Source organism: Pristiophorus japonicus, chromosome 9 (assembly GCF_044704955.1).
Source record: "Pristiophorus japonicus isolate sPriJap1 chromosome 9, sPriJap1.hap1, whole genome shotgun sequence".
Taxonomy (NCBI): domain Eukaryota; kingdom Metazoa; phylum Chordata; class Chondrichthyes; family Pristiophoridae; genus Pristiophorus; species Pristiophorus japonicus.
The window spans coordinates 60,724,803-60,743,830 of NC_091985.1; positions in this window are offsets into that span (position 1 = coordinate 60,724,803).

Genomic DNA, 19,028 nt, shown 5'->3' on the forward strand with positions numbered 1-19,028 from the left:
TTTTTATGCCAGACAGGGATGTACAATTATTGAAGTTTATCCAGGTGATTTTTAAATATCTGCCATTGCCTATCCACCGTCAACCCTTTAAGTATCATTTGCCAGTCTATCCTAGCCAATTCACGTCTCATACCATCAAAGTTACCTTTCCTTAAGTTCAGAACCCTAGTCTCTGAATTAACTGTGTCACTCTTCATCTTAATGAAGAATTCTACCATATTATGGTCATTCTTCCCCAAGGGGCCTCGCACAACAAGATTGCTAATTAATCCTCTCTCGTTACATGACACCCAGTCTAGATAGCCTGCTCTCTAATTGGTTCATCGACGTATTGGTCTAAAAAACCATCCCTTATACACTCCAGGAAATCCTCCTCCACAGTATTGCTACCAGTTTGGTTAAGCCGATCTATATGCAGATTCACTTTGGCAGCTTCACTTCCCATATTAAAACAGAGACTACACTTCAAAAAGTACTTCATTGGCTGTAAAGCGCTTTGGGACATCCTGAGGTTGTAAAAGGCGCTATATAAATGTAAGTATTGCTTCTTTCTCAAAAACGTTGTCCCCATAACATTTATCTTCACAACAACATTTAAATAGCATCTTTAAAATGTCCGAAGGCACTTCACAGGAGCATTATCAAACAAAATTTGGTACTGAGCCACATAAAGCTAATAGGATAAAAAGCTTGGTCAAAGTGGTAGGTTTTAAAGAGGAGAGAGAGGTAGAGAAACAGTGAGGTTTAGAGAGGGAATTCCAGAAATAAGGTTACAGGCAGCTGAAGGCACGGCCGCCCATGGTGGGGCAATGGAAATGGGAGAGTGCAATAGGCCAGAATTCGAGGAGCGTAGAGATCTCAGAGGGTTGTAGGGCTAGAGTGGTCACATAGATAGGGAGGAGTATGACTATGGATGGGTTTGAATATAACGATTAGAATTTTAAATTTGAGGCATTGGCAGATTGAGATCCAATGCAGATCAGTGAGCACAAGGGTGATGGGAAGAGCAGGATCTGGTGTGAGTTAGGAGACGGTCAGCAGTGTTTTCAATGATACATAACTGTATCCATTTAAAATTCACCTATATGCAATTTGTTGCTCCCATCTGCACAAATCCAAATCTGCAACTACATAGTTATGGTAATGAGTTGACCATGTAACATTGGGTGCAAAAGGCTCACTTCATTTCAGCTAAGTGTTACTCCAGTTTCTAACCATTTGGAAGTAAACTACAGCTGTATTGGAAAAGCTACCGTAACGTATTTAATTTTGCAGTTTAATGGGAGGTTAACATGTCCAACATGGTTATATCTGTTACAGCACCAGCTTCACAACATGATATGCTTACTTCTTGCTGTTCATAATATTTGTACTTGATGAATTCATTTAAACATCACACAGCAGTTTTTGTATGACAGTCAGGTAAAGAATACTAACAATATTGTAGGCAGAGGAAGGAATTTTCTATTTGAGCATGTAATGACATCCCTGTGGAACTATTTTATAGGCCTGGTGGTTGACATTCCTATTTTCTCTAAAAATGGCAAATGTCTGTTTCTGTCAAAATCAATGAATTGCCACTGAAATCACAGCAATGCTTGAAACACAAGAATGTGATTTCATGAGCAGTAAAGGAGAAAATCAGACAATCACGATGCAACTGCAGTGATAATTCTTTTAACATTTCTTAACAGCTAATAAGTCACATAACTCTTTAAAAAGTAAGTTTCAGGTACAGAGTGCACAGTAGTGTTAGAAATGAACTTGATGCAAAGTCTCTCATAAATTTTTGGTGGTAAGTGAGAAGTCCGACAATAACAATGTATTTATATAGCTGCTTTAATGTAGTAAAACGTCCTAAAGTGCTTCACTGGAGCGATTATCAAACTCAATTTGACATCGAGCCATGTAAGGAGATATTGGGACAGGTGTCCAAAGGCTTGGTCAAAGAAGTAGGTTTTAAGGAGTGTCTTATAGGAGGAGAGAGAGTTAGCGAGGCTGGAGGTTGAGGGAGGGAATTTCATGAGCTTAAGACCTAAGCTGCTAAAGGTACCGCCACCAATCTTGTAATCATGCACAGAGATCTTATAAACACTAATACCTTATAATCCCAACTCTCATAAATCCAATATAAATATACATGATCATATCTTCGGTCAATATTCTAATCTAACTTCAGCTTCTATCTCTGAGGAGGAGAAAGAGTGCTGAAATTTGTTCTTTAATTGCAATTTTAACAAACATTAACGGGTTAGATTTTAACTCCATACATGAAATGGGCAGGCAGTGAATGAGAAGCATGCCTGTTCCTGCCAGCGGGAACCGAACCACTTCGAGGGCTGGGCCACATTACCATGCCGACGGTAAGCTTCTCGCCCTGATTGGGCGCCACGCTGCAGCTTACCACCTTTGGGCCACCGCACTATCGGGTGAGCGGAGCGATCGTGGCTTACAGTATTCTTGTGGAGTCTAGAGCAGCAATCCTGTTCCTCCTAACCCCACAAAAATAACTTTCAACTTACCTTTATAGGCCTTTTCTGTTTCATCACATAGTACCTGCTCCACCCAGCTGTTCCACAAATTTGCATTGGGGTTCTATGTACACCATAGGCTCTCGGTTTGCATGAGTATCATAGAATCACAGAAATTTAAAGCACGGAAGGAGGCCATTTCAGCCCATCGTATCCTCGCCGGCTGACCAAGAGCTATGCAGCCTAATCCCACTTTCCAGCTCTTAGTCCGTAGCCCTGTAGGTTATGGCATTTTAAGTGCACATCAAGTATTTTTTAATGTGGTGAGGTTTTCTATCTCTACCACCCTTTCAGGCAGTGAGTTCCAGACCCTCCACTACCCTCTAAGTAAAAACATTTCCCCTCATATCTCCTCTAACGTTCCCCCCAATTACTTTAAATCTATGCCCCCTAGTTGTTGACCCCTCCGCCAAGGGAAACATGTCCTTCCTATCCACTCTATCCAGGCCCCTCATAATTTTATACACCTCAATCAGGTCTTCCCTCAGCCTCCTCTGTTCCAAAGAAAACAGACCCAGCATCTCCAATCTTTCCTCATAGCCAAAATTCTTCAGTCCAAACAACATTCTTGAAAATCTCCTCTGCACCCTTTCCAGTGCAATCACATCTTTCCTGTAATGTGGTGACCAGAACTACACACAGTACTCCAACTACGGCCTAATCAGTGTTTTATACAGTTCAAGCATAATTTCCTTGCTCTTGTATTACAGACTTCGACTAATAAAGACAAGTATTCCATAGCCTTCTTAACCACCTTATCTATCTGGCCAGCTACCTTCAGCAATCTGTGGACCTGCACTCCAAGGTCCCTTTGTTTCTCTACACTTTTCAGTGTCGTACTATTTCATGTGTATTCCTTCGCCTTGTTTGACCTCCCCAAATGAATTACCTCACACTTATCCGGATTAAATTCCATGTGCCACTGTTCTGCCCACCTGACCAGTACATTGATATCTTCCTGCAGTCCGCAGCTTTCTTCTTCATTATCAACCACACAGCCTATTTTAGTGTGATCTGCAAGCTTCTTAATCATACCCTCAACATTCAAATCCAATTCATTGATATATACCACAAAAAGCAAGGGACCCAGCACTGAGCCCTGCGGAACCCCACTGGATACAGCCTTCCAGTCACAAAAACACCCATCAACCATCATACCCTCTGCTTCCTGCCTCTGAGCCAATTTTGGATCCAACTTGCCACTTTGCCCTGGATCCCATGTGCTTTTACTTTCGTAACCAGTCTACCATGTGGGACCTTATCAAAAGCTTTGCTACAATCCATATACACTACATCATACACACTGCCATCATTGACTCTCCTACTTACCTCCTCGAAAAATTCAATCAAGTTAAACACACACGACCTTCTCTTCACAAATATATGCTGACTGTCCTTGATTAATCCATGTCTTTCAAAATGAAGATTTATCCTGTCCCTCAGGATTTTTTCCAATAATTTTACCACCACTGAGGTTAGGCTGACTGGCCTGTAATTATTCGGTCTATCCCTTTCTTCTCCCTTTTTAAACAAAGGTACAATGGTAGCAGTCCTCCAGTCCTCTGGCACCACACCTGTAGCCAGAGAGGATTGGAAAATGATGGTCAGAGCCTCTGCTATTTCCTCTTTTGCTTCTCTTAACAGCCTGGGATACATTTGATCCGGGCCTAGGGATTTATCCACTTTCAAAGCTGCCATACCCCTTAATACTTCCTCTCTCACTATGTTTATCTCGTCTAATATTTCACACGCCTCCTCCCTCATTGCAAAGTCTGTAGCGCCCCTCTCTTTTTTGAAAATAGAAGCAAAGTATTCATTAAAAATCATACCCACATCTTCTGCCTCCACACACAGATTTCCTTTATGGTCTCTAATGGGCCCCACTATTTCCAAAGTTATCCTCTTGCTCTTAATGTATTTATAAAGCAGCTTTGGGTTTTCCCTGATTTTACTTGCCAACATTCTTTCATGCTCTCTCTTTGCTTTCCTGATATATTTTTTAATTGCACCCCTGCACTTCTTATACTCCTCTAGAGTTTCTGCAATATTGAGTTCTCGGTATCTGTCATAAGCTTCCCTTTTTTCCCTTATCTTACCCTCTATGTCCCTTGACTTCCAGGGGTCTCTAGATTTGTTAACTCCACTTTTTTTCTTTAAGGGAACTTACTTGCCCTGTACCCTCAGGAACTCTTCCTTGAATGCCTCTCACTGCTCTGACACTGATTTATCATCAAGTAGCCGTTTCCAGTCCACTTTGGCCAAATCGCATCTCAGCTCAGCAAAATTGGCTTTACCCCAATTGAGAACTTTTTTTTCTGGTCCACCTTTGTCCTTTTCCGCAACTACCCTAAATCATACTGAATTATGATCACGAGCACCAAAATGCTCTCCCACTGATACCCATTCCATCTGCCCCTCTTCATTCCCCAAAACCAAGTCCAGAACTGGTTGGGCTTGTTACATACTGGCTAAAGAAGTTCTCCTGAATGCATTTGAGGAATTCTGCACCCTCGGTACCATTCACACTACTTTTTTCCCCGTTAAAATTAGGGTACTTGAAATCCCCCACTATTACAGCTCTATAGTTTTTGCACTTTGCAGCAATTTGGCCACATATTTGTTCTTCTATCTCCCTCTGACTGCTTGGGCGTCTATAGTACACTCCGAGTAGTATGATCACCCCTTTTTTGTTCTTCAATTCAACACATATGGCCTTGTTTGATGATCCCTCTAACGTATCATTATTTCTCACAGCTGTAATTGTTTTACCCCACTCTCTATCCCGTCTGAAAACTCTGTAACCAGGAATGTTGAGCTGCCATACCTGCCCTTCTTTCTGCCATGTCTCAGTAATAGCTATAATATTGTACTCCCAAATGTCTATCTGTGATCTCAGCTCATCTGCCTTATTCCTTGCATTGAAGTATATCCCATTTAGTATTGCCAAACTCCCTTGTTGTCTATTTTCCATCCCTTGTTTCTTCTGTCTTCCAAATTCACTTTCTACTTTTCTGCTGCCCAATTCCAGATTTGCTTCTCTCCCCACTGAATCTATTCCCCGGTTCCCATCCCCCTGCCAAGCTAGTTTAAAGCTTCTCCAACAGCACTAGCAAACCCTCCCGCAAGGATATTGGTCCCGGCTCTCTTGAGATGCAACCCATCTGGCTTGTACAGGTCCTACCTCCCCCAGAAACGGTCCCAATGCCTCAGAAATCTAAAGCCCTCCCGCCTGCACCATCTCTCCAGCCACGTATTCATCTTCTCTATCCTCCTATTTCTGTACTCACTAGCAGGTGGCACCAGCAGTAACCCGGAGAGAATTACTTTTGAGGTCCTGCTTTTTAATCTCTCTCCTAGCTGCCTAAACTCTGCCTGCAGGATCTCATCCCTCTTTCTACCTTTGTAATTGGTACCAATATGGACCATGACCTCTGGCTGTTCACCCTCTCCCCCAGAAGGTTTTGCAGCGGCTCGGTGATATCCTTGACCCTGGCACCATGGAGGCAACATACCATCCTGGAGTCATATCTGCGACCGCAGAAACACCTGTCTGCTCCCGTGACTATCAAATCCCCTACCACTATTGCTCTTCCATTCTTCCTCCTCCTCCCCTGTGCAACAAAGCCACCCATGGTGCCGTGGACTTGGCTCGGGCTGCAATCCCCAGAGGCACCATCGCCCCCACCAGTACTCAGAACAGAATACTGGGTGTGTTATATATGCAGACTATAGATATACTCTCTGTGTAGTCAACTGTATAATGGCATAAGATGGAGACTTGTTTACCTGATGTACTCTCAATAAGGTTTACACTGTGTATATACTATGCTGGCACCACTAGAGGGTGCAACTGGTGGAGACCGGGGTTTCCTGCCCTGGTGGCAGGGGCTGTATAAAAGGATAGCCACCATGTGGCTGCCTCACTCTAGAGGTATGAATAAAGGACCAAGGTCACTACAGTTTGAGTACAACACATTGTCTCGTGGAGTCATTCATAGGTACATTACAGATACAACAAGGTGGAGAGTGGGATTGACTCGGGGAACTCGTGCCTAGTCCTCCTCTTCTATCTGGTGGTCACCCATTGCCTCAGTAATGAGGCTGCCAACTGATTTAGGCATTGGAGGTCCCCGGGAAATATAGCGGCGGGCGGGATCCAGACAGGAAGCGGGTAGGCAGTGCAGCACATCTATGTTAGGCTTGCTGATGCCCCTCTTCCGCCATGTGGAATGAGTTCAAATCAGCCTGTCATCTTAGGGAGACTGAACTCAGCAAGAGGCTGTACTGCCAATTTCAAATCCGTATATAAAGTGCACGAGATGAGGCAAATGTAATATTTCTGGAGGTACGGATCTCTGTGATGGATTATCATTGGCTACCTGGCCTTCGATCAAAGCATTATGTATTATTTGAATGTGTATTACTCAGCCACATTGCAATCAGTACGCATGATTATACTTCTACATGAGTTATGACCGCAGTGTGCAATATATAGCACCGTATAATGGTTTTATGTTAATGTCGGTACAAAATTGCAAACATTTGCAGTGCATTTCTACAAAGACAGCACTGAACAAGTGTTATACTATCTGCTGTCTCTTGATAATATATATGGTATATATAGACAATTTGAGCCTCAAATTACTCATCCATTTTGGCAATCTCCCATTAGGAGATCCTGTACCCTGGCTGCCAGTCAGAACCCAGCAGCAATATGCATTTTCTTACCAGCCACATCGTGCCAACAACTGGCGTAGGTGGGGCCCACAATGGATTATAGGTTGGGATTGGGGCCTGGTGTCCCAAAGATTAGGGGCTCAATTTGTTTTATTGTTAAAGTAGCCACCTGACACAGGCATCTTTACCATTCTGGGGGGGTGTGGGGAGAAACCCAGCACCCGCCATGACCCCATGAATTTCAGTGTAGGGACAGCGGGGCGAGTGTCAAACATTCCTAGCCATGCAGGAGGGAGGCAAGGGCCATTTTAATCCCGGGCCTCTCCCATCTCGTCCCAGTGGGAATCAATACCTGGCCCACAGGTGGGGTCAGGTTTCTGAGTGGCAGGATGCTCAGGTCCACAGGAATGGTCCCCGGCAGACAGTGGGGTAAAGATGTGTCCTGAGGCTATCGCAGTCGGTCGAGGGGTGGGAGGAATGGAGACTGAGGCGGGGAGCACCAAAGTTTCTGTGTCCTCTTGCCCATAAAGAAATCGTAAAACATTCTTGGCCCTCTACGAGATCAGCTCCTGCCCAACATCACCTTTCTCTGGAGAACCTGGCACTGGTAGTGGGTCATGTGATTGCACGCTAAATTGCACCGGGGTCCTAGTTACATCATAGGTTCCCGAATTTCCCATATTTTTCGAGGTCCTCGCCAACCTGTGGAGAGAGCCTCATACATTGGAAAAATGCCAGTTCAACAGAGCGGAGGACGCTGTCTTTATTATAACCCATCTCGTGTCCCACTCTCTTCGGGCACAGGGGATTCAAATTGGCCCTAATGTCTATACACCCACCCATACGTGTGGATATAGTTACACTCCCCTCATTTTCTGCAGGAAATCCAAGAAGTGATGAAAAGCAATGGAGTGACTGTAAAGCAATTTCCCACTCACATCCACTGGAATTACTCTGACTCCTTGATGTAGCTCCAGCAGAAAATCTATCTCGGGTATTCTCTGCTGGCTGCAATGAGGGCCACAATTCACCGTCACAGAACAACGTGAGCACTGAAGATACCAACTATGACTGGTGGAGATCAGTATTGTTGAGATTTTGTTTGCTTTTCCAGATTTTTTGATCCAGCTGTGCTTGTCCAGTGTAGCTTGGGTGGAGTTAATAGCAGAATACTTTTCATCATCATAGGCAATCCTTCGAAACGAGGAGGAAACGAGGTTGCACACCAGCCACCACACGGGCTTGACAGAGCTAGGTCTTGGTCCAGTGGCAAGGTTCAACCAAGACAACTGGAGAGCAGCTCTGCACACATATCGCAGTGTGGGCTGGCCCATACTGGCCATGGGCCCATGCCTCTTCTGAGCCCTGAACTCTCGCCTCTCCTGGGCCCCGATCACATCGCTCTGCAATCTCTCGCCGCTCCTTTGCCTCGACCTCGCCATTCCTGCTGTACCTGCCCGCACCACAGTCAGCCGTTGCTCTCCTGCAGCAACACGCTGCAGTGGTATGCCGCCGCTCGCTGCTCCCTCTAATAGCCCCGGCCTGCTGATAGTCTTGCAGGCTGGGACCACACCGATTTCCGGGTGCGGTCCCGGCCTACAAGATCATCAGCAGGCCGGAGCCATTGGAGGGAGCAACGTGCGGCGGCCTGGCCTAGAAATTTCAATACTAGTAATATCATCATAGGCAGTCCCTCGGAATCGAGAAAGACTTGCTTCCACTCCTGAAGTGAATTCTTTGGTGGCTGAACAGTCCAATATCAGAGCCACAGACTCTGTCACAGGTGGGACAGACAGTCGTTGAGGGAAGGAGTGGGTGGGACTGGTTTGCCGCATGCTCCTTCCACTGCCTGTGCTTGAGCTCTGCACGCTCTTGGCGTTGAGACTCGATGTGCTCAACGCCCTCCCAGATGCACTTTCTCCACTTTGGGCGGTCTTTGGCCTAAGCGGTCCCAGGTGTCAGTGGTGATGTCGCACTTTATCAGGAAGGCTTTGAGGGTGTCCTTGCAACGTTTGAGACGTGGATTAAACAGCTTCCCACTGGCTCTGTAGTTTAGTTCCACTCCAGCGGGGAGCTTGTTGACTGTGAGGTGGAGCATGGCAGTGAGGAAGATTTAGAAGAGGGTTGGAGCGATGACGCAGCCCAGTTTGACCCTGGTCCGGACGTGGATTGGGTTGTAATGGATCCGTTGGGAAGGAAGCACGGCCTGCATGTCGTCATGGAGCAAGCAAAGGATGTTGACAAACTTTTGGGGGCATCCAAAACGGAGGAGGACGCTCCGTAGACCCTCGCGGTTGACAGTGTCAAAGACCTTTGTAAGGTCGAAGAAAGCCATGTATAAGGGCTGATGCTGCTCCCTGCATTTTTTCTGCAACTGTCGCGCTGCAAAGATCATGTCTGTTGTACCCCGTTGGGGACGAAATCCGCACTGTGACTCCAGGAGGAGCTCCTCGGCCACAGGGAGAAGACGATTGAGGAGAACTCTAGCAACAACTTTCCCAGTGGCTGATAGCAGGGAGATTCCCCTGTCGTTGCCGCACTCAGACTTGTCCCCGTTTGTAAAGATGGTCACAATCACTGAATCTCTAAGATCTCCCGATATGCTCTCCTTTCTCCAGATGAGAGAGATGACCCGCGCCAACAGCACCTCTCTGCCATACTTTAGCGCTAATGTAACACCACTGTTTAAAAAAGGAGGGAGAGAGAAAATGGGTAATTATAGACCGGTTAGCCTGACATCAGTAGTGGGGAAAATGTTGGAATCAATTATTAAAGATGAAATAGCAGCGCATTTGGAAAGCAGTGACAGGATCGGTCCAAGTCAGCATGGATTTATGAAAGGGAAATCATGCTTGACAAATCTTCTGGAATTTTTTGAGGATGTAACTAGTAGAGTGGACAAGGGAGAACCAGTGGATGTGGTATATTTGGACTTTCAAAAGGCTTTTGACAAGGTCCCACACAAGAGATTGGTATGCAAAATCAAAGCACATGGTATTGGGGTTAATGTACTGACGTGGATAGAGAACTGGTTGGCAGACAGGAAGCAGAGAGTCGGGATAAACGGATCCTTTTCAGAATGGCAGGCAGTGGCTAGTGGGGTGCCGCAGGGCTCAGTGCTGGGACCCCAGCTCTTTACAATATACATTAATGATTTAGATGAAGGAATTGAGTGTAATATCTCCAAATTTACAGATGACACTAAACTGGGTGGCGGTGTGAGCTGTGAGGAGGATGCTAAAAGGCTGCAGGGTGACTTGGACAGGTTAGGTGAGGGGGCAAATGCATGGCAGACGCAATGGATAAATGTGAGGTTATCCACTTTGGGGGCAAAAACACGAAGGCAGAATATTATCTGAATGGCGGCAGATTAGGAAAGGGGAAGGTGCAATGAGACCTGGGTATCATGGTTCATCAGTCATTGAAAGTTGGCATGCAGGTACAGCAGGTGATGAAGAAGGCAAATGGCATGTTGGCCTTCATAGCAAGGGGATTTGAGTATAGGAGCAGGGAGGTCTTACTGCAGTTGTACAGGCCTGGAATATTGTGATCAGTTTTGGTTTCCTAATCTGAGGAAGGACGTTCTTGCTATTGAGGGAGTGCAGCGAAGGTTCACCAGACTGATTCCCCGGATGGCGGGACTGACATATGAGGATCAACTTGGTCTTTATACACTGGGATTTAGAAGGATGAGAGGGGATCTCATAGAAATTTATAAGATTCTGACGGGACTGGACAGGTTAGATGCGGGAAGAATGTTCCCGATGATGGGGAAGTCCAGAAGCAGGGAACACAGTCTTAGGATAAAGGGTAGGCCATTTAGGACTGAGATGAGGAGAAACTTCTTCACTCAGAGGGTTGTTAACCTGTGGGATTCCCTGCCGCAGAAAGTTGTTGATGGTAGTTCATTGGATATATTCAAGAGGGAGTTAGTTATGTCCCTTACGGCTAAAGGGATCAAGGAGTATGGAGAGAAAGCCGGAAAGGGGTACTGAGGGAATGATCAGCCATGATCTTATTGAATGGTAGTGCAGGCTCGATGGGCCGAATGGCCTACTCCTGCACCTATTTTCTATGTTTCTATGTTTCTATGTATCTCAGTCGGGATTCCATCCGGTCCCGTAGCCTTATTGTTCTTGAGCTGTTTTATGGCTTTTCCTACCTCGTGCAATGTTGAGGTTTCACTGAGGTGGTGGTGGGTTGCATGCTGCGGGATGTAGTCGAGGACACTCGAGTCAAAGGCAGATTCTCAATTGAGGAGATCTTCGACGTGCTCCTTCCAACGGGCCCTGACAGCCTCGGTGTCCTTGATGAGTGTTTCCCCATTCTTGGCCAGCAGTGGAGTGGGGCCTTGGGAGTTTGGACCGTAGGTAACATTGACTGCGAAGAAGAATCCTCGCATATCGTGGCTTTCGGCCAGTTGTTGCATCTCCTGTGCTTTCTCCATCCACCACCTGCTCTTTAGGTCCCGGGTTTTTTGTTGGACCTCAGCCTTGAACCGTCTGTAATGTTGCTTTGCAGCTCCCGAGTTGGGTTGTTGCTTGAGGCTCAGAAATGCTCTGTGTTTGCAATCTATTAGTTCTTGGATCTCCTGATCATTTTCATCAAACCAGTCCTGATATTTTCTGGTTGAGTGAGCAAGTGTCTCTTCACAGGCACTGGTTATAGAGACCTGGAGGGCAGACCAAGCACTGTGGGCATTCAGCATTTCAGGGTCATCAAGACACACGAGGTTAGCTGTGAGGCACTGGCTGTATAGGGTTCTCTTAGCTGGGTTTTTAAGTGCCCCGGCATTGACTTTTTTGCGGCACTGCTTCTGGTGTCCCCTCTGCTTTGGGGCTATGTTAATGTCGATGATGGATCGGATTAGGTGGTGGTCCGTCCAGCAGTTGTCAGCTCCTGTCATGGTGTGGATGATGCGCACCTCCTTGCGATCCCTGGCTCGGACGATGACATAGTCGAGCAGATTTGGAGCGAGGGGTGTTGTCACGATGCCTTGCATTTGTCTCTCTGGCAGAACAGGGTGTTGGTGATGACAAGTTCATGTTCTGGACATTTTGTCAGGAGTAGGATACCGCTGGAGTTGGCTTTCTCTACCCCCTCTCTGCCAATCATGCCTACCCAGAGGGCTGTGTCTTTGCCGACCCTAGCATTGAAGTCACCTAGGAGGATCAATTTGTCGCCCGCAAGGACACGGGACAGGGATGTTTTGAGGTTGGAATAAAAACCCTCTTTGGTCTCATCCGTTGCATCGAGTGTTGGTGTGCACGCACTGATGACTATGGCGCATTGGTTCCGGGATAGGGTGAGTCGGAAAGCCATGAGGCATTCATTAACCCCATAGAGGGAGTCTTTGAGGCGGTCGACCAGCTAATTTTTGATGGCGAAGCCGACTCCGTGAAGGCGGCGGCCTTCTTCTGGTTTTCCTTTCCAGAAAAAGGTGTAACCTCCACTTTGTTCCTTGAGCTGGCCTTCCCCTGCCCACCGGGGCTCGCTTAGGGCGGCGATGTCGATGTCAAAGCGTCTAAGTTCCCGGGCAACTATGGCGGTGCGGCGTTCCGGCCTTTCGCTGTTGGAGTTGTCCATGAGGGTACTGACGTTCCAGGTCCCGAACTTCATGTTAATGAAGTGGAAGATGTCTGTGCGTGAGTTCTTTTAACGTGGGGTGGCCGCTGCAAACCGGCAACTACATGGGCTTGACAGAGCTAGGTCTTGGTCCAGTGGCAAGGGGGTCCAAGATGACTGGAGACCTGGCACTGCTGTATGAGCCTAATTGCCTACGGTGAGATGTTGGCTACAAGCTCGGTGCCGAGTAGTGCCCTTGATGGTAGGTGGCCCGAGGCTTGGTTAGGGGTGGGCATTAGGAAGGTCAATTATCCACTGGAGGTCTGAGGGATGTTTTAAAAGTTTCTTCCAAAGTTTCCCAAAGTTATTTAAAAGTTTCTCCGGAGGTTTCAAAAGAAAAATTGCCCAAGTTGTTTAAAAGTTTAAAAATGTTCCCAAATTGTTTAAAAAGTTTCTCAAGTTGATTAAAAGTTTAAATGTAGATTAAATGTTAATTGAAAGTTGTTTAAAAGTCTAAAATATAAGTCAGTAGTCTACAGCCCAGTCAGTGTTCACCGCTAATGACCTAGGGCAGGTACAGCCCATCGTTGAGCCGGGCCGGCTGACTGGCTGGCTGGCTGAAGAGACCCAGAGTGCTAGGCTGGGCCGGGCCCTTTGGCCGAAGGGAGCTGGAGTGCAAGGCTGGGTCAGACCTGCTGGCTGAAGGGACCCAGAGTGCATCGTTGGGCCGAGCCGGCTGGCCGAAGGGACTCGGTGTGCATCGTTGGGTCAGGCCTGTAGTGTATGGAGAAAGAGTCAGACTGAACACTGTGAGCTCAAAGTAAAGTGTGACATTAGTCTTTTATTGCAGGTCTCCAGAGTGCCTCTCCATCCTGTGAAGCCTCCTTAAATACCTGTGCTCCCAAGGGATTATGGGATCCCTTGGGACTCCAGGGGATGAACCCTCTGGTGGCTGTACAGAGTAAATACAAGTGTACATATATAACAACACCCCCCCCAAAGTCAATAGTGTAACTATTTACAATGTGAGTCGATCTGGGGCCCTTCTTGCCCTGGTTGATCGTCTCGGTGTGAAAGCTAGTGTTGTTGAATTATTTGTTGGGCCCTCGCTGGGCTGCTGTGCAGCTGGCCTTGCTGGGTTGGCTGGTGTGTTGGGCCCTTCTGGGCTGCTATGGATGATGGATTCTGCTTTGTGGTCAACCGTGGTGCCAATTGCCACTGGTGTTTATGTTGGGGGATCAAAAAAGGTAGGATTCAAGGTGGGTTGCTCAGGATAGTCCGTGAATCTGAGTTTGATTTGGTCCAAGTGTTTCCGGTGAATGAGTCCATTTGAAAGTTTAACCTGAAACACCCTGCTCCCCTCTTTGGCCACGACAGTGCCGGGAAGCCACTTGGGACCTTGTCCATAATTTAATACAAATACAGGATCATTGATTTCAATCTCGCGTGACACATTTGCGCTATCATGGTATGCACTTTGTTGAAGCCACTTGCTCTCTACCTGTTCATGTAGATCAGGGTGAACTAACGAGAGCCTTGTCTTAAGTGCTCTTTTCATGAGCAGTTCAGCAGGTGGGATCCCAGTGAGTGAGTGGGGTCTTGTACGCTAGCTAAGCAGCACTCGGAATAGGCAAGTCTGCAGTGAGCCTTCAGTTACCCTCTTCATGCCTTGCTTGATGGTTTACACTGCTCTCGCTGCCTGACCATTGGACGCTGGTTTAAACGGGGCAGATGTGACATGTTCATGGGTCATGAATTCTTTGAACTCAGCACTGGTAAAACATGGCCCGTTGTCGCTCACCAGGACATCGGGTAGGCCGTGTGTGGCAAACATGGCCAGCAGGCTTTCAGTAGTGGCAGCGGACATGCTAGCCGACATTATCTCACATTCAATCTACTTGGAGTACGCGTCTACAACCACAAGGAACATTTTATCCAAGAACGGGCCTGCATAGTCGACAATTATCCTAGACCACGGTTTGGAGGGCGAAGACCATAAACTTAGCGGCGCTTCTCTGGGTACATTGCTTAACTGCGAGCATGTATTACATCTGTGAACACAGGACTCTAAGTCCACATTGATACCAGGCCACCACACGTGGGATCTGGCTATCGCTTTCATCATTACAATGCCTGGGTGGGTACTATGGAGGTCATTGATGAAGGTGTCTCTATCCTTCTTGGGGACCAATACTCGATTGTAAAGACATTTCATCTTTGCGCTGCTGGAACGGTTTTATCTCTTCCTGCATCTCCACTTGGGACACTGGACCAGCTCCCGTGAAGCACACAGCTTTTGACTAGAGATAATAAGGGGTCCTGGCTTGTCCAGGTTTTGATCTGCCAGGCAGTGACGGGTGATTGCTCACTCTCAAATGCTTCCATAACCATGGCTAGATCTGCGGGTTGCGCCATTTCCACCCCCGTGGTGGGCAATGGCAGCCTAATGAGAGCATCGGCGCAGTTTTCTGTGCCTGGCCTGTGGCGGATGGCTTAGTTGTATGCGGACAACGTGAGCGCCCATTTCTGGATGTGGGCGGATGCATTAGTATTTATCCCTTTACTCTCGGAGAACAGGGATATAAGTGGCTTATGGTCAGATTCCAATTCGAATTTTCGCCCAAACAGGTATTGATGCTTTTTCTTTTCTCCATAGACACATGCTAACGCTTCTTTCTCAATCATGCAGTCGGCTCTCAGCCTTAGACAGACTCCTGGATGCATAAGCAACCGGTTGCAGTTTCCCAAAATCATTAGCTTGTTGCAATACACACCCGACGCCATATGAGATGCATCACATGCTAGTACCAAACGCTTACATGGATCATACAACACAAGCAATTTGTTAGAGCATAACAATTTTCTCGCTTTTACAAAGGCAGTTTCTTGGCTTTTGCCCCAAACCCATTCATCTCCTTTTCATTGTAAGACATGCAGTGGTTCTAACAGTGTGCTGAGACCCGGTAAGAAGTTACCAAAGTAGTTCAGGAGTTCCAGAAACGACCGCAGCTCCGTCATGTTCTGTGGCTTCGGTGCGTTCTCGATTGCCTCCGTCTTCGCGTTGGTGGGCCTGATGCCATCCGCCGCAATCCTCCTTCCCAGGAACGCCACTTCAGGCACCAGGAAAACGCGCTTCGAGCATTTTAACCTGAGCCCCACGCGGTTGAGTCGACTAAGAACCTCCTCTAGGTCCTGCAGATGATCGACTGTGTTCTGACGTGTGACCAAGCTGTCGTCCTGGAAGACCACAGTGTGTGGGACCGACTTCAGTAAGCTTTCCATGTTTCTCTGGAATATCGTCGCCGCCGATCAGATTCAAAACGGGCATCTGTTTTAAACAAAAAGACCTTTGTGCGTGTTGATGCAGGTGAGGGTCTTCGATGATTCCTCCAGTTCCTGCGTCATGTAGGGTGAAGTCAGATCCAGCTTCATGAACGTCTTTCCTCCCGCCAGCGTTGCAAAGAGGTCGTCAGCCTTTGGTAGTGGTAATTGGTCATGCAGGGAGAAATGATTCATAGTTACTTTGTAATCGCCACAGATTCTGACGGTGCCATCTCCCTTGAGGACTGGGATGATAGGACTGGACCGCTCGTTGAACTCGATCGGGGAGATGATATCCTCTCTTTGCAGCCGGTCTAGCTCGACTTCTACCCTTTCTCTCATCATGTATGTTACTACTCTCACCTTGTGATGGATGGGTCGCGCCCCCGGAATTAGGTGGATCTGCACTTTTGCTCCTTGGAATTTCCCGATGCCTGGTTCGAACAGTGAATGAAATTTGTTTAAGACCTGGGCACACGAAGTGTCGTCAGCGGGAAATAGCGCTCGGACGTCATTCCAGTTCCAGCGTATCTTTCCCAGCCAGCTCCTGCCGAGCAGCGTGGGACCATTGCCCAGTACCACCCAGAGTGGTAGCTTGTGCACCGCTCCATCGTAGGAGACCTTTACGGTAGCACTGCCGATTACACAAATCAGTTCTTTTGTGTAAGTTCTTAGTTTCGTGCGAACTGGAGTTAAGACTGGCGTTGAGGCCTTGTTGCACCACAACCATTCGAAAGTCTTTTTGCCCATGATGGACTGGCTCGCTCCCGTAACCAGCTCCATTGACACCGGGAGTCCATTTAGTTCAACATTCAGCATTATCGGGGGACAATTCGTGGTGAATGTGTGCACCCCATGTACCTCTGCCTCCTCGATCCAAGGCTCTGATTCATCATGATCCTCCGTGGATCTGTCCTCCTCTGCAACATGGTGGTTTTCAGGTTTAACTGGCTTTGCAACTCACCTGCACACTCGTTGGAGGTGTCCCATTGTTCCACAGCCCTTGCAAATGTACTCTTTGAAGCAGCATGAATGGAAACGATGATCACCCTCGCAGCGCCAACAAGGTGTTAATGGCCTTGCATTCATCACCCTTGATGGTGGACTCTGAGACATCTGCGGACGTGTAGCTGCAGGTATGTGTGATCTGCCCTGTACGTTACAATTCGAAAACAACATCACTTTGTTCATAGTACTTGTAGCAGCACTTATGTGCTGAGAGTTTTGCTTTGTATTGTCACTGATTGCAATGAACGCCTGGGCTATCGCTATGGCCTTACTCAAGATTGGGGTCTCTACAGTCAAAAGTTTGCGATATATGGTTTCGTGGCCATTGCCAAGTACGAAAAAGTCTCTGAGCATGTGCTCCAAATGTCCTTCAAATTTGCAATGTCCTGCAAGGCGTCTTAGCTCGGCGACATAATTCGCCACTTTCTGGCCTTCAGACCTTTTGTAGGTGTAGAACCAGTACCTTGCCATCAGAATGCTTTGCTTCGGGTTCAAATGCTCTCAGACCAGTGTACACAAATCGTCGTACGATTTCTCCGTGGGTTTCGCTGGAGTGAGCAGATTCTTAATGAGGCCATACATTGGTGCCCCATAGGCAGTGAGGTGGATCGCCTTTCATTTGGCAACACTCTCTTCCCCATCTAGCTCGTTGACCACGAAGTATTGGTCGAGTCGCTCCACAATAGTTTCACAATCATCTCCCTCCGAGAATTTCTCCAGGATGCCCACTGTTCTCTGCATCTTTGGGTTTGCTATCTGTATCACGTCGCCAGTTGTAGTGTATGAAGAAAGAATTTGAACACTGTGAGCTCAAAGTAATGTGTGACCGTAGTCTTTTATTGCAGGTCTTCAGATTATGGGATCCCTTGGGACTCCAGGGGATGAGCCCTCTGGTGGCTGTACAGAGTAAATACAAGTATACATATATAACAAGGCCCCCTGGCCAAAGGGACCCAGAGTGCGTCATTGGGTCAGACCATCTGGCCGAAGGGACCCGGAGTGCGAGGCTGGGTCAGACCAGCTGGCCAAAGACACTTGGAGTGAGTCGTTGGGCCAGGCTGGCTGGTCGAAGGGACCTGGAGTGCAAGGCTGGATCAGACCGTCTGGCTGAAGGGACCCAGAATGCGTCATTGGGTCAGGCCCTCTGGCCGAAGGGACCTGGAGTGCGTCATTGTGTCAAGCCCCCCGACCGAAGTGACCTGGAATGCGTCATTGGGTCAGGCCCTCCGGCCGAAGAGACCTGGAGTGTGTCGTTGGGCCGGGCCGGCTGGCCGACGAGCTCTTCTGCCTTGCAGTCCTGTGAGAGCAAATAATTCTCTCTTCAATTCCTTTTTTGTGGAAATTACATTTCATTTTAAGGTAGTGTTTAATGGGAAGGCACTGTTCCAGTATGAGTGATACAAATCACTTCAGAGACTCATTGTTCCTTTGCTGTGCGATTGTTCCTCTCATGTGGGTTCAATGTAGTTAACACACATCACTTGTAATAGAAGAGTGATTGGTAACAAGCTCATGCTGAGATTGATGGTGGTCAGGTTTTGATGACAGCTTTTGATTTGGTCTTCTCAGGCTGAGGATAGTGCATTATTTGTCTGCATGCTACTGAATTCTCTCATTTTCTGTCTGCAGTGATTCAATTGCTGCTTGTCTGTCCAATGGAAGGTTAATCATTGTGTAGAAAGTGATGAAATCAACTAGAAACATGGGCTTTCACCAGGGCCTTGATAAATAAAAGAAACAGAGTACAGCTCAGCATGTTTCCTGAGGATCTATTGGATTGGTATCTTCTGAGAAAATAAATATGTTACATTCAGCAGTTCTCCTGGTACACCACGAATTGCAGCTGATGTTCATCTGCCAGATGCTTGTTCCTCCCCTGTAAAATGGGCAGCTAGCAGTTGAAGATTGGGAAGGTAGGACCTCAGC